Source organism: Chanos chanos, chromosome 8 (genome assembly GCF_902362185.1).
Source record: "Chanos chanos chromosome 8, fChaCha1.1, whole genome shotgun sequence".
Lineage (NCBI taxonomy): Eukaryota > Metazoa > Chordata > Actinopteri > Gonorynchiformes > Chanidae > Chanos > Chanos chanos.
The window spans coordinates 18,742,889-18,758,758 of NC_044502.1; positions in this window are offsets into that span (position 1 = coordinate 18,742,889).

Genomic DNA, 15,870 nt, shown 5'->3' on the forward strand with positions numbered 1-15,870 from the left:
TGAGGTTGAGGTTATCTTCCCTAAAGCTACCTGTTTTCAAAATAGTGGTCTTTAACACCCAAAAGTCAATGAGGCACGAAACTGTAGCCTTGGCAACTCCTCTGTAGACGACTGTAGACAATTCCTAAGTGCCCTCATATTTTTCATTTTTACTATATACCAACTGTTCCCTATTAGTAGAATTAAATGAAATAGCTTTATTTTCCGAAACAACTGACATCCACGCCATCGCAACCATTTCATAACGTTAAAACCGCCTAGTTCCCACGTTTGTCACTCAGAAATTACAATCGATTTGTCTGGTACGGAAATAGAAAAGATTACCTCCGTCTCGAAATTTTATGGAAAATCCTCTTTTAAGGTGAAAATTTCGACTCTGTCTCCGATCTTTTATACTTTTGTAGACTAAGCTTCAGTAGCTTAAAGGTTTTGCGTCGTCTTGTATTCCTTAGCACTTGAATTTCCAAAAATATCCTACATCGGTTTTCCAAATCCTGCATAGCCTGTATTCCAAACGAGCGCTTCAGTTTTTGGGATGATGCTCCATCTGTGGGGTTAGGTCAGTGCAATGTGCATTGCTTTGCAATGCTTTCTTTTGAGTTCTTGGTTCACTTACACTGAGGTGCATTGTGAAAGCGCTCATTCGTCTGCATGGTCAGTAATCCAGAACGAAAAAAGAGCCTTGTAACCAGTCGTTCCTAGTCCTAGAATAGTCCGTTTTTGAAGAGTTCAAATCTCACATCTTTGACGGCAACTTCTAATCGGGCTTCAGTTATCTCTCACTCGCGCTCCTCCCTGACGTGGTCACAGTGCTCTAGCAAGTGAGTGTGCATTGCTTCACTCTCACTGGACTGCACACTAAAAACTCCATCTAAGCGACGCAGAAGCAAGCGCACACTGACGCGCCAGCGCTTAAAGCTTCTGAGTTCAGAGCCTCTGCCACTCGTTCACCTGCGTCTCACGAGACGAGGACTGTGGATCCGCTCTCATTAAACAGCTGCACGTTCAGGGCACACACACGCTCTCGCGCTGTGTCGCGCTCCGGCACTCCCATTTCCTCAAGTGGCATTGCCATTTCTCAGTGGGCCGAGTTACACAGAGCGCTTCCAGTACAGGAAACGCAAGAGGAAATGATAAAAAAAAGAATTGTTTGCGCTATTACCACAACTCACCGTCATTCCGCATCAGCGCACTGCTGTGAGTTGAAATAAGAGTGACGGCTTGCGAGGAAGACGCAGTTCACGAATCTCAAAACTGAAGACACACATCGCGCATACACAGTACAGACCGGCAAAAAATGCAGCGGAGAGGGTACCATGGGAATGGATGGAAGGCTCATCACCGTAGCATACCTTCATAAAACCAGACAGGCGAGAACACGCACGGAATTTGCTGACATGCCAAACACAATACTAAATTTTTTTTTTTCCATGCAGGTATAGAATACCATGGTGAATTTATACAACAGCAACCAGAGCGCGCTCACGCTGACGCGTCCAAAGCACGCAGAGAGAAGAAATACTGTCAGTCACAATATCCGCTACATATATTCCATATTTACGTAAACTTCATCTCAAAAATAGAAAAACGACAAAACACACCTGGCTTTAATCAAGGCCACGAGGGAGTATGGCAGACATAACTAATTGTTGTCCACAGAGAGCTGAACGCTTTCACCGCTCCGTGGTTTCACTGGTTCTTATGAATCTCTCGCTCCTTTTTTCTTTTGGATGACATTTTTCAATGCTTATTTGAATAAGATGTGCCTGGCTCAAGCAAGAAAATGTAATAAATACATGTCAAATGTGCTCTCAGACATTCAGATATCTGCAGGTATGATTGCCTTTGCAAGTCTCAAGAGGGCAATAAGCTGATGTTGATGAGAAAACCAGGCAGCGATTTTCACTTTCCCTCAGTCGTGCTCTCTCCGGCAGATTGCTATCAAGTGCAGTCCAGATATAAATAAACTTCCAGATGTCGGTCTCGGATCTGTCCTTATGAGGTTGACATGGAGGGGACTAGTTAGGGATCTAGTGTATGTCCACCCAACCCCCTCATCACCCCCGTTTAAAATATTGCAGATCTCGCTTCAGTACCATGGAGATAGCCCGTTTGTCGCTGTCCAAGGTGCTGAAGTCATATATTAAATTCCTGGAGGCGATTGCCGAGAATGCAATGAATACATATATACATTTTATACTAAGTTAAAAAAAAAAAAAAAAGAAAGAAAGAAAGAAAAAGAAGAAGAGGTCAGATCATACACTGCTGACTGAAGTAAATCAAACCGTTTTCTGTGCTGAGTTTTGAGACAAAGTAAGGTCAGGGAAGAAAAATCAACATTTTTAATTAGGCTTATCAAAGCTGTGACTAGAGTAAGGAATCCTAGCGTCCTAACCGGCTAATGTTAAGCCGTTTGCTGTTGTTGGTTTTTTTTGTTTTGTTTTGTTTTGTTTTGTTTTTTGTTTTTTTAAAATTGAGGAAGCTGATGTACTGTTGCTGGGGTTATTTTTATTCTCAAGCACACTCTCTGAGCTGTTGTGGAACAATGCTATTCTGAGCAGGACATCTGAGCGGGGTTTGGGCACATCATTTGACAATTTGCAATTAAAATTCAGTTAATTTCGCACAAAGCCTTACACAGAGAGAGTTCAGTTGGAAAACCATTGTCGTCATTGCTTTATAAATCCCGCCAAGAAGTGCAAATAATAATGTCAGTATTTTTCTTTTACCATTCACAGGCTGTTAGAGGTGAGGAATGGGGTGTTAGGGCTGAGGGCTTTGACTGGAGATGTGCGCTATATCCAGAGGAAATGTGTTTTGTTAGAGGGATGGGAGATGGGTAGAGACTCAAAGGTTTCAGTTGGACAGGAAGGTCATTCTAGCATTGCAGTATGAAAAGTACGAAGAGACAAGCCCTGAGGTAGTGAAACCCAGGAACTTGTGCCCACGGACCTGTCAGACGCCTGTGGTTGTGTCTGGGTATAAGGGCAGGCCAGGGATAGGCCATGGATAGACAGGTGCCTTTACACATTTCATACCATCTTAGGCAAAAAGCAGGGTCTGGAAGGGAGTGTGTGCTGTCACAGACAGGCAGTGGAGTGAGTGAAGGAGAGGATTGACATGCCAAAGGTTTGAGGGATCAGACATCCTATTCGCTGCTGCTTTGAGAATAAACCGCAGAGGTCAACCAGCTCAGGTAAGGGGGTCTTGCCAAGGGGGCGCTGTGGTGCCCCAGCCTGAAACGATCTCCCCACCAGTTTGAATTAAGAGTTTTGACATGTCCCCGGTGAGAAAAGGGCAAATTCCTAAGATGTTACACAACATGTGTCTGCAAGAGCAAACTGCCAAACAAGATGTGAGAGAGAAGAGACAGCCAACTGTCCGGGGTCACCGCCAGAATCTTGGCCAACAGTTATTTAACAAAAAAATAAAATTCTGTTCATCTTCAAAAATTATCCTTCTAGGTTGCAACATAGAAATGTGAGCATATTGAAAAACATTATGCTACCATAAAACCACAACAATACCAGTGGCATAACATATTTGGGAACAAAAAATTAAATGCATTTTAATACTGCACTCAGCAAATACTGTATGTGTCTACATCCTAAATGAACACATCCCAAACCCATGGCGCTAAAAGGCTATTAAGAGGGACAGGAGAGTTGTGGGTCCAGTCCGAACCGTTTGTCCAGAGACACAGAGATTTCTCCTCTCACTGCATTAATGGAGAGGGGTAAGCATCCACTCCTCACAGTTTGCCCCACCCACCAGAGCCTTTCACAGTGATTTTAATGTAATTATTTACCTGTCAGTGGTCGAGTGTTAGACCGTCTCTTTCAAATTTTTTTTTTTTTATTTACGGTGACCTATTCCGCTGTGTGTGTAATGACAAAGGCAGAGTGATTAGATCATTCAGAATGAGGCAGGGCGTTGGATAACTGAGACCAGATTAGAGAACCACTCTGAGATTACACTTGGTCAGTCTAGGTCCTTGCCTGGAATTTCTCCTGTTGACTGGTGTCTCATTTAGAAGCGCCTGTCTGACAGGATGCATCTGTGTGCAGACATTAACAGCCTCAGAGCACCCCTGTGTCACAGCCCAGGAGTCCTGGGCGTCCATGAATCTTTCATTAGAATAACCAGATCACACCTGTTTCTCTTTTGTACTCACAGGGAACATGCAAACACACAGGTCATGAGAACACTGACATTCCCTGTGTGTGCCCATTGTGAGAGAGTGACTGCCTGCAGTAGTATAAACCCAGTGAAGCCACCTTTAATTGTCATCTCCAGTGTATTTGCCATATGACGCCGTCATGTATTATAAACAGACCACTCACAGGAAAGTAAATCCTTTATTTTAACAGAAAGCCATTCAGTTCTCCTACACACATACGATCTTCACTTTTATTCAGTAAAAATTCACTGTCGCTTAAAAACACAAACATTCAAAAGAAACAGTATTCAAGGGAAAACGACCTCAAAAAACAAACGAACAAAACATAACAAAACAAAAACAAAACAAAACAAACTGGAAAAACCAAACCAAAACAAAACAAAGATGATCAGAATTATTAGTGCTGGGAAATCTATTTCAAGTAGTGGAAGTCAGTTTCTACACTCTGTGCTTTATTGACAACAAATTATTGTACAGGTTAAAGCAGATGCACTATGGGAAGAAAACTGGTTTTACTCAGCACTATTCTTCTCTGAGTCCCCACTAGGGGCGCACACACACACACACACACACACACACAAACATCCTTACTTGTGGGGCAATTTAAAAGTTTGATAGTGGATTTGGTTTGTTTCTTTATACGTTTCCATGTTTCCCAGAATGGCGTACTGTTCCTGTTGCAGCCATTAGCCGCGCCGGCTGTGCTAACTCCAGGTCACTGCCTGCTGGGGTTTGACAGGGAAAGTAAGTAGAATTTAGTTTGTTCTTCCATTACTGAGGTAATTCTATTAGGACAGTTTGCGGTATTGATTCTCCAGTGCAGTCCACGGAAGAGCGGCTAACCCAGCCTGAGCATGCTCAGAGAGGGAGAGGCGGCCATGGGGACACGGCCGACATTAACTCTGACTGACGTGACCGACACTGAGTGACATGCCCGTTTTTACGCTCGGGCAGAGGCAGAACCGCTACATCGATTCAAACAACCTGCCGACTTTAAAGTACCCTACAGTGAGATGCAGAGAAGTGATGTGCCATCAATGGACAGAAGCACTACACATAACTGTAAATATGTTCTCATTTTCAACACAAAAATCACACCAAACACTAAATGGGAGGGTCTTGATGTCAGAATTAAAGGCTGAGAAAGTAGTGAAACCACAGTTAAAAGTGAAATTACTTCACTTGCTCTTGCTTGTCCACACTTTCTTTCTCTTTCTTTCTTCTTTTTTTAAGTTTCATTTGGTTCATCAGTTCCTGACTCTGTAAAGCTCTGTAGAATCTAATGACAAAAGCAACGTTATAATCAGGATAAAAACGAGAAGTTTTCTGGATGAGTGTTATAAAAAATAATTAAAGGAACAACTCATCAGCTTTACTGGAAAAGGCCCCAGACTAAGGTCTGGTCTGCCTTTTTACCTCTTTCACATGGGGAGAGTGAGTGAGAGAAAGATAGATAGGTAGAGAAAGAGAGAGAGAGAGAGAAAGAGAGAGGGAGGGTGCAGTACAGGGGAAACATGCAGGGTACAGAGCAATTACCTCCAGCTCTACATGAGTTTAGGCAACCGGAGCAGAACAGTCCTTCAGAATCCAGGAGAGGAGAGGAGAGGAGAGGAAAGGCAAGGAGAGGAGAGGAGAGGAGAGGAGATTGAGCGGAGAGGAGAGTTGCTGAGTTATGATGTAATCTACTGCAGGATCAGACCAGCCCACCTCCTCCCCCAAGTCAAAGCAACACACAGTACGACAAATCATAGGAATGGTTTCCAATAGGAGAAAATGCAGGGAAATGAAGAGACAAGTGGGCTTGTGAATATATTGGCTAAGGAGAGAAATACTTCAGAAAAACCAAGAGCTGAGAAGAGAAGTGTGAGAATAGAAAGTTGTGGCTGTGTTTTTCACTGAGATGATGCCAGAGCCACAGATGTAAAAAAGTGATGAACCCTCACACTCTACTGCTATTTACCAAAGCACAGACATGAAGTCACACACATGATTTAAAGAGATGAAATCCCTCAATCTCATTTCCCTCAGCCAAACTTTCCTCTCCCTGCATCATCTACATCATCAGCTGCTTTAAAAGAGGAGTAAAAATCACCACAAACAGGAAGAGGCAGAGGCTTTAACAGCTCTCTCTCTCTCTCTCTCCCTCTCCCCCTGTGGGTGGGTGTTAGTGTTAGTGGCCTCCTGGCTCTCAGGGGGTGGTCATATTGGGATGGGTACCCCACAGGATGCTGAGAGTGAATCCCTCTGTCCCCATCGGCCCCTCTCTCCCTGCCAGATCAGACCACCGGTGTGTGACATTGAGAGAGAGCGTGTGAGGAGAATAATAAGGAGCTTCAGTAAGAGCTAAGGGCAGGTCGGACAGACGAGGAGATCCTCTCCCAGCTTACCTCAGAGAAGGAGAGAATGAAACAGAGAGAGAGAGAGAGAGAGAGAGAGTAGAACCTGCTCACACGTGCTATCAAAATCTCCACACACTACTCTTGTCTCCATGGAGATGACCTTTGACGTGTGTGCTGTGCTGATTACCATACTCATACCTTGAGCAGTCTCACTCATCAAGACACACAGACCTACAGAGACTAATAGCAAAAGCACACAATCACACATTTAGTGTACACACACACACACACACACACACACACACACACGCAGACACATGCACGCACACACACACGCAGACACACACATATGCAAACACACACATACACACACACATACACACACACACTCATACACCTGATTAGTTCTGAGGGAGATGTGATATTAGGAGAACATCAGACAGAGCTTCAGTGACAAAGGCTACATAACACACTCATGTTTTCGCGGGTTTAAGTTTAATATGGCATGGAAACCTGAGGGAAAGACATCAGCGCATACGGTCAGCTCTGTGAGAAAGTGAATATTCCTTAATTGTTGGCGCAGCTGTAAGGGAAATTTGAAGTCCCCTGTATTGAGACTTGCTAATTCTCAGAGACAGCAAACTTCAGATGTGATGAATCATTTCTTCTTTATTTTTACGTGCACAGGGAGAAGCACACCTCAGAGATGAAGTGCTGTTTCTCACTGAGGTTAAGGAATGCAAAGCTTTTTATATGTTAAGACAGGGGTCTAAGGACATGTATGGGGCCCCCAAGATGACCTTTCAGAGAGCAGACGATAATTGATGTTCATTCCCTGAGTGGTACAGATTAAACAGCTTTACTCAGGCCTTGTCTTCTGGCTGATATCTGCTCTCTGCTCTAACACAGAGATACAGTCCTGTAGCACATAGTAATTGCTCTAACATACAGATATATTCTTACAGCATATAGTAAATAAGCAAGCACAGATCCCTATCATAATAATGATGATTGTCATGAGGCACTTTTTCCCTGTAAGAGTTACAGCTATAAAGCAAAGCGATATTTTTCCCACACAGCGGTTTAAGATGCCAGAACAAACAGACGAGCAACTTTGAATCAGCTGACAGCAAATTTCAACCTGGTGCTTTGGTAGAGAGTTTCACCAAAATATCGCAGTTGAGTAGTTCACAGAGGAGGACTGTTGTTGGCCTGCAGTGTGTAAACCTGTTGTCACCTTAATCATTTTTGGTTTGACAGGAACAACCTTCTTACACCCTAAACTTGTACATCTGTGAGTAAAGTGGTCTGAAGAGCACATTCATGGGTCTACCGGATGGCTGGACGACTCATCGCTCACCCTGTTCTCCGCAAGTTCTCTCAGAGAAACCTACGGCTATGACTGCTGCTTTCTTACGGTGAAGATCCTGTTCAGACGCTCTCTGACAGTGAAGACTCTGCAGCGGTTCTGTTCTGATGTGGGATGCTATGGTTTAGAGGCCAAATTAAATATCAGTTAAATGCCAAAACAAAGGCAAAGCCGGTCAGACCGATCACATTTCGTCTCTGTCCTGACTGGAGGGGTCTCCTTCAGGATGACGGTAACTTCACTCACAAGGTGTGAATGAATTCGTAGTCCCAGACTCCCAATCTCGGTCCAACCGAACCCTGGTCAGACGGGTTGGAGCAGCATCTGTGACAATGTTTTCCACCATTATCAGGCAAGTGATGAACTATTTTTTTTTTCACCCCATTTTCTCTTCAGTTTTCAATCTCCAAGTCCCTTTATACTCTCATACTTCACCACTGATCCTGGACAGCCCTTGGGCCAATGCAGGACAGTGAGAAGAAGTTTAACACCTGGACAGCCAGAATTTCTCATGGGTCAGTGTTCCCATGGATCAGTGTTATCTCATGGGTCAGTATTGTCTCATGGGTCAGTGTTCCCGTTGGTTAGTGTTGTCTCATGGGTCAGTGTTGTTTAATGGGTCAGTGTTCTCATGGATCAGTGTTCCCATGGATCAGTGTTGTCTCACAGGTCAGTGTTCTCATGGGTCAGTGTTGTCATAAGTCAGTGTCATCTCATGAGTCACTGTTGTCATGGGTCAGTGTTGTCATAAGTCAGTGTTGTCATGGGTCAGTGTTGTCATGGGTCAGTGTTGTCTCGTTGATCAGTGTTGTCTCATGCGTCAGTGTTCTTGTGTGTCAGTGTTGTCTCATGGGTCAGTGTTGTGTCATCACTGTAGTCCAGGATCAGACTCTTATAGGACCCAAACACTGAAGCGAGCCCTGTGGCTCCAGGTGACGTGTATTCCTTTTAAGACACTGTACACTGAGATTTCCCTGTTTTAGTCTTAATCTGTGTCTAATCCTACATCAGGCCAGAATCAGAATTTTACCCAAAGACAAAATCAGAAAACTATATTTCTGCCACTGGCCAAATCACACACACACACACACACAGATCACCACCCAAAATCACCTCTGTATTTAAACTGTGTGTTGAGAACAGACGAAAGTCTCGTTTGTTCTTTTTTGTTCTTCTTCACCCATCTCCACTCTCACTCCTTCATTAATTTCCTTCTGGAATCATTCAAAGAGATTACATTATATTTCATCAGAGAAAATTACAGGAGCACACACACACACACTCTCACACACGCATGCACACACTCACACACACATGCACACACGCACACACATGCATGCACACATCGCACACACAAACAAACATGTACACACGCGCACACACACACACACACACACACAGTACCGCAATGTGTGACTGATGGAAATGGGAGGAGAAGAGAGGAGAGGAGTGGAGAGGAGAGGAGAGGAGAGGGTGGAAAAATGGATGAGAGGAACACATATGTGAGCCTTAGTAGGAAAGAAACAGAATTAGAGAAAAGGACAGACAGAGAGAACCAAAAAAGAAAGGAAAAAAAGCAAGTCAGACAAATAGCAGAAGAAAAGATTGGCAGAAACCACTCCAGACCGGTGCAGATCGTAGCAGTGTGGAACAGCCACATTAGCCTTCTTTTATTCTCTGTGTGAGCCAGCCAAACATCACAAAAGCACCAGAGCAATGCAGCATACAGCAGCTCTCTCTCCATACTGTCTCCCTCTCTCTGCCTCTCTCTCCCTCTACTCCCTCTGTCTCCCTCTCTCTGCCTCTCTCTACCTCTACTCCCTCTGTCTCCCTCTGTCTCCCTCTATTCCCTTTGTCTCCCTCTCTCTCCCTCTGTCTCCCTTTCTCTCCCTCTCTCTCCCTCTTGCTACCTCTGTCTCCCTCTCTCTCCCTCTGTTACCTCTGTCTCCCTCTCTTTCCCTCTGTTACCTCTGTCTCCCTCTCTCTCCCTCTTGCTACCTCTTTCTCCCTCTCTCTCCCTCTGTTACCTCTGTTTCCCTCTCCCTCCCTCTGTCTCCCTCTTGCTACCTCTGTCTCCCTCTCTCTCCTTCTGTTACCTCTGTTTCCCTCTCTCTCCCTCTGTCTCCCTCTCTCTCCCTCTGTTACCTCTGTTTCCCTCTCTCTCCCTCTGTTACCTCTGTTACGTCTGTCTCCCTCTGTTTCTTCACCAGAGCAATGCAGCATCGAGCAGCTCTCCCTCCATACTGCCTCCCTCTCTCTCCCTCTGCTCCTTCTGCCTCCCTGCACCACAGCTGCACAAAGCAGCCAATTACAGCCTATTCATCAGAGCCAGGGGCACCAGGGCACTCCTGCTGTCAACATGCTGTAAGACAAGACAGCTCTTAAAGACATTTAGATGGCCTGGGAGTCTGGGCTTTCATCTGGCTACACACAGTGAGATCTCTGGTCCAAACCATTACAGCATTTATCAAGAATCCACTGGACTGCTGGCATTACCCTTGTATGCAGTAAAAAGCAAAGATACACAAAAGGAAGAATGTACTCTCTATCATTTTCAAATTACTGCTACTTTCACAAGATTACTTACAGAGATCTTAGGACTATGAGTTAGAATGAGTTAGCCACACACACACACACACGCACACAGGGTCTAGTTTTGATGAATGAGGTCATCAGTAGGTCTAGGTGTGTGTGTGTGTGTGCGTTTGGTGTGTCTTTATTCTCTCTCTAAAAGGAGAGTGAGTCCTAACAGAGCTCCTGTGGGTTTAGAACACACATCCATTCATCTCACTTAAGACTGTGACTCCCTGGCTTCTCCAAGGCTCTGACGAATGGGTCCCATCAAAGCACAGCTCTCTCACACCCTTCAAAGCCATCTCTCCACATGACTCCTATAGACCCTTTATTCCTCCACTGACACCCCCCCCCCTCCATCCACACTGTCCTGTCACACCATCCATTCACACGCATGATATATTTACCCATGTGTGTGAGACAGAGAGATAAAGAGAGGGAGACAAAAAGATGTATGGAGAGATAGAGAGTGTGAGTGTGACAGATAGATACTTGTGCAGAGAATGAGAGAGAGAGAGAGAGAGAGAGAGAGAGAGAGAGATTATGAGTGGGAGAGAAAGAGAGAGCGAGGGAGAGAGAGAGAGAGAGAGAGAGAGACAGAGAGAGAGAGAGAGAGACAGACAGAAAAAGAGAGAGAGAGCGAGAGAGACAGAGAGGGAGAGAGAGAGAGAGAGAGAGAGAGAAAGAGAGAGAGAGAGAGAGGGGGAGAGAGAGAGAGAGAGAGAGAGAGAGAGAGTACAACTTTGATACATTAATCACTTGCTGCTCATTTAAAGGTTGTGAGGTGGTAAGAAAATTTGTTTTCATTTCTTTGTTAAAGGTGATTCTGTCATGTCACTGAATCCCTTTAGGGGAAGAAGCTGCTAGATAAGCAGTGTAACATAGTCAGTATGTTTGCCAAGAGTGGCAGGTGGCAGGAGTAAAATGTGAAAATGTGAGAATGACACTGGACTGACACAGCATGGCACAGTTCTCTAGCAAAAGAGACTCTGAGACAAAGCCTTCTACATTAACAGAGAGCAAAATTACAGTCAAACTACAAAATTTAAAATTACAGCCAATTACAAAATTTTAAATTTAAGCCAAATTACAGCATTTCAAAAATTATGCAGCCCTGTGGTTTCCTCTTATCACTTGCAAAATTTCAAAATATTAAATAACATAATATAATATTAACATATTAAAGTGTCCACCACACAAAGGAAAAACAATGAAAAAATTGCAGAAAACAAAGTGTAGAACTGGCACATGTAGGTTAACAATTATCTCAAAAGTTATTCTTACAACACGTGCTGCTCATCTGGAAACTGGTCACTGGTCTGGTGACTACTCCAACAGCTTAGAAGTCTCTGCAGTAATAATGGCTACTTGGCGCCATCTAGTGGTGTACATCATGGGGTAAAACCTTGTCCACTCTTTTTCTTAGTATCACACCTGTGCATTGCTTTGGAGAGCTGAACAAGAGCCTGTAATGACCACCAAGAAGAGCAGTGTAAGCTACTTCAAGTTATATTTGGTCATTAAATAAGAAAAGATCTTACAGTCACTGTGACATTTATGGGGTAGTTCATATTTTATTTGGCATATTTACAAACCTCACACACACACACACACAAACAAAACCTTCTAATTTCGAGGGGGGGGGGGGTGTCCACACAGTTTGTGATCAGGGCTTAAGCTCCCTTTGACCACTTTCAAACAATATTTGTTTACTGCGCACAAATCAGATACCAGTGCTAGACTTCCAGGTTCTGGGGATGGTTTTAATGCAGACGGCTTGATACTATGTACTATGCAATGCTGTAGAAGGCGAATAAAGACACTCAGTGATAAATGATTTAATTAAGGAACACAATTTCACTATACATCATTCCTATGTTATTTTCCCCAGTCTCTATCTCATGTTTTAAATTCTCTCACTGCCACCTAGTGGTTGGGTTTAGATCTGCACTTGACTGTACGACAGGCACTGAACAGACCACCACCACATATTTTCCAACGATAAACCTGTCTAAGCCTCTGACAGAGCTTACAGAACAGGCCCAGCTCTTCCAGCAGTACTTTCAAAAGCAGTTGAGGTTCGGACCGGACCGGGAGCACCTGGATGCTGGAATTCTTTGGATTTTCCAGGAAGCCTGCACAGATCTGAGTGAGCTGGATGACAGTGATAAGTAGCTGGGGAGCTTCACAGGCTGCAACGTTCAGTAATGCTTTTGGTGCTCCCATTCTCTGGACACTCCTGACACACCCAGTCACTGGCCTTCCAGACGACTGAACCTGATCTTACTTTTCTCTCTTCACTAGAGCCAGCTGCCAAAATGACCAGAAATGCTGGTTTCACCACATGACTCAGAACCTGTCCAGGATCTGCTGGACAGCCAGGTTTGAATGAGGTCTGGACTACATGTGGAACTGAACCATACTCTTTCTCATAGAACCTAGGGGCTAAAGAGCCAAAGTTGCTGACTGGCTTGTTCTTAACTGATAAGAGAATCTGTAGTCTGAGTTGAGTTTAACTGATTTGAGTGTCTGGCCATGACCGATGCCAGCACCATGTCTCTGTTGAGAAAACTGCTTCCTGCTTTTAAGGAACCACACTTGCTCATTTGCACCCTGCATTTTTAGATTTGTCCTCTCAATTCTTGTGTGATGTCTGCTGTGGTTGCCGTGACATCCAATAGGATAACGACCTGAGGAACTGACAGCAATAATAGGGCTTAACCCGTTAACTCGTTAAGTAAGGTATAATGTATAGTCCGCTGGTCATTATCGAAAAATAAGTCCCGACAGGAGAAACAGGACCCAGACGCACAGTGGAGTTGATGTCCTCATTCATTTCTTGTCTTTGATTGTCCGCAGAGACATTTGTTATCGCGCTAGGTGTCGCCAAATCGTTACTGGAACAAGGACCACCATTGTCAGATACAGTGGCAGTGGTCATTCATTTTTTTCAGCGGTCATTATCAAGAAATATCGGACCTTGGGACGGCACATTCAGTTGAATGGAATTTTCTGAATTCAACAAGTAATAAGTAACGGATAATGTATAGTCCATCGGTCATTAGATTTACTTTTCGATAATGACCGGCAGACTATACATTATCTCGCTTATTATATGGTTACTTGTAAAAAATTATAAAATAAATTTCATACAATATTTCATTTATTGGCGCAGTGGGTAGCGCTGTCGCCTCACAGCAAGAAGGTCTCGGGTTCGATTCCCGGCCGGGCGGCCAGGGTCCTTTCTGTGGAGTTTGCATGTTCTCCCCGTGTCTGCGTGGGTTTCCTCCGGGAGCTCTGGTTTCCTCCCACAGCCCAAAGATATGCAGGTTAGGTGAATTGGAGACACTAAATTGCCCCCAGGTATGAATGTGTGTTTGTCTGTGTGTCTGCCCTGTGATGGTCTGGCAACCTGTCCAGGGCGTTTCCCCGCCTTTCGCCCTATGAGCGCTGGGATAGGCTCCAGCACCCCCTCCCCCAACCCCCCGCGACCCTAATCAGGATAAGCGGCTTAGATAGTGAGTGAGTGAGTGGTTTAATTGCCGTTTTGTGGCTTCCACTGAGAAAAATAGTCCTTCAACGTTGCAGGTGTTAGGCTCCCACAGCTTGTTGCAGATTAATAAACTAAGCATTCTATTTATTTATGTTAAATTGAGCATTTCCATTGACGGTGCAGTCTGAGAGAATCAATGGCACATCTTGGTGGAGGTTGAAGTTGATGCCCCCATTCATTTCTTGTCTTTGATTGTCCGCAGAAACATTTTTGGGGCGTTGTCGGACATACCGTACCTGAAAATCACAAGCCAAGGTTAGGTTCTCTGTTACCCTCTCTACCTCTTCGTGTCAGGTGTAATTGCACATCAAATCAAACCTCTCGTACTACTCCAATGGCTGTGTCTGTAGAGAGGGCCGATGACTCCTTGATGGGCTTCATATCAGCAGGAGCGATGGGAGGATGGTGCTGGCTAGTATCCTTTCCACTTCTGCGAAGCTCTTTGGTCGCAGATTTAAAAACACTGTTGCTAGACTTAAACACTGGACTCTTCAAGTTGTCAAAATTAGTGTAGAAACGGTTTATTCCAGCTCGAAGGGCACTGTAGCTCCCAACAGCATAACTCTGACCAGAGGAATTCTGGACTAATGCATAAAATGACCACAAAGCTTGATTTAGATTCTCTGTACCGTAAATGTCAATATTCGCAGACATACCCTTCTCCCCTAATCAGCCCTTGAAAAGTCCAATAGGCCTACTCCATGAAGTGCTCCTTTTGGTGTTAATTTCATGTCTGTTCTCCTCTATTCTGTTGACATCTTCCTCGTCCAAGTCCTTAGGTCTATGTCTCTTCCTCTTCCGTGCTAGTCTCCCTTTTTCCTTTCTTTTTTTAAAACTGGGCCTGCCACCAGCGCGCAAAGGTCTCGTACACCCCATATATTGAAATCGATGGTAAAATCTTCCATGTTACTGATCATTTTATTGTGCAAGGTGTCGCCAAACTGGCACTGTAACAAAGGCCGCAGATTGTCAGATAGTCCTACAAATGACCATCAATTTCCGTTACTATACGTAAACGGACTACTTCCGGAATGATATGAAAGATGTGAATCAGAAGCACAAAACCCGTTGCCAATGGCAGCGGTCATTAATTTTTTCAGCGTTTATTCTTCAGCTGTCATTATCAAGAAATATCGAACCTCTGAATTTAGCGACTGCACAATTTTCTGCAGCATTCTGAGGAACCATATAGTAATAACGCTATATCAACTCATTGATTTTGATAGTTATTAACGCGTCAACGCATTAACTATCACTGATCAAAAAGTCAAAGTTAACACGTTGACAGCCCTAACTGAGAAAGAGATAATGTACAGTCCGCCGGTCATTATCTAAAAATAAATCCCGACAGGATGAATGGGACCCCGACGTGCAGCGGAGTGGTTTTGTTTCGTCCTGAAGGGATTTATTTTTTTGATAAAGACCGGCGGACTATGCATTATCTCGCTTATTATACGGTTACTTGCCAAAATGATTTTAGAAAAACTTCACACAATATTTCATTTTAATGATTTTATTGCCTTTCCGTAGCTTCTGCTGAGAAAAATAGTCCTTCTAGCAAATAGAACTTTAAAATTTCAGGTGTTGCGTAGCAACGTGTTAGGCTACCTGCAGACTCGTCAACTTGTTGCAGATTAATAGGCTAAGCATTCTGTTTATTGATATTAAATTGAATGTTTCCATTAATGGTGCAGTTAGAGAGAATCAATGGCACATCTCGGTTGAAGTGGATGTACCAATTCATTTCGTGTCTTTGATTGTCGGACATAGCCTACATACATTTCAGTTATGATAAGTGAGCGGACTACTTGCGGAATGATATGAAAGATGTGAATAAGAAGCACAAAACCCGTTG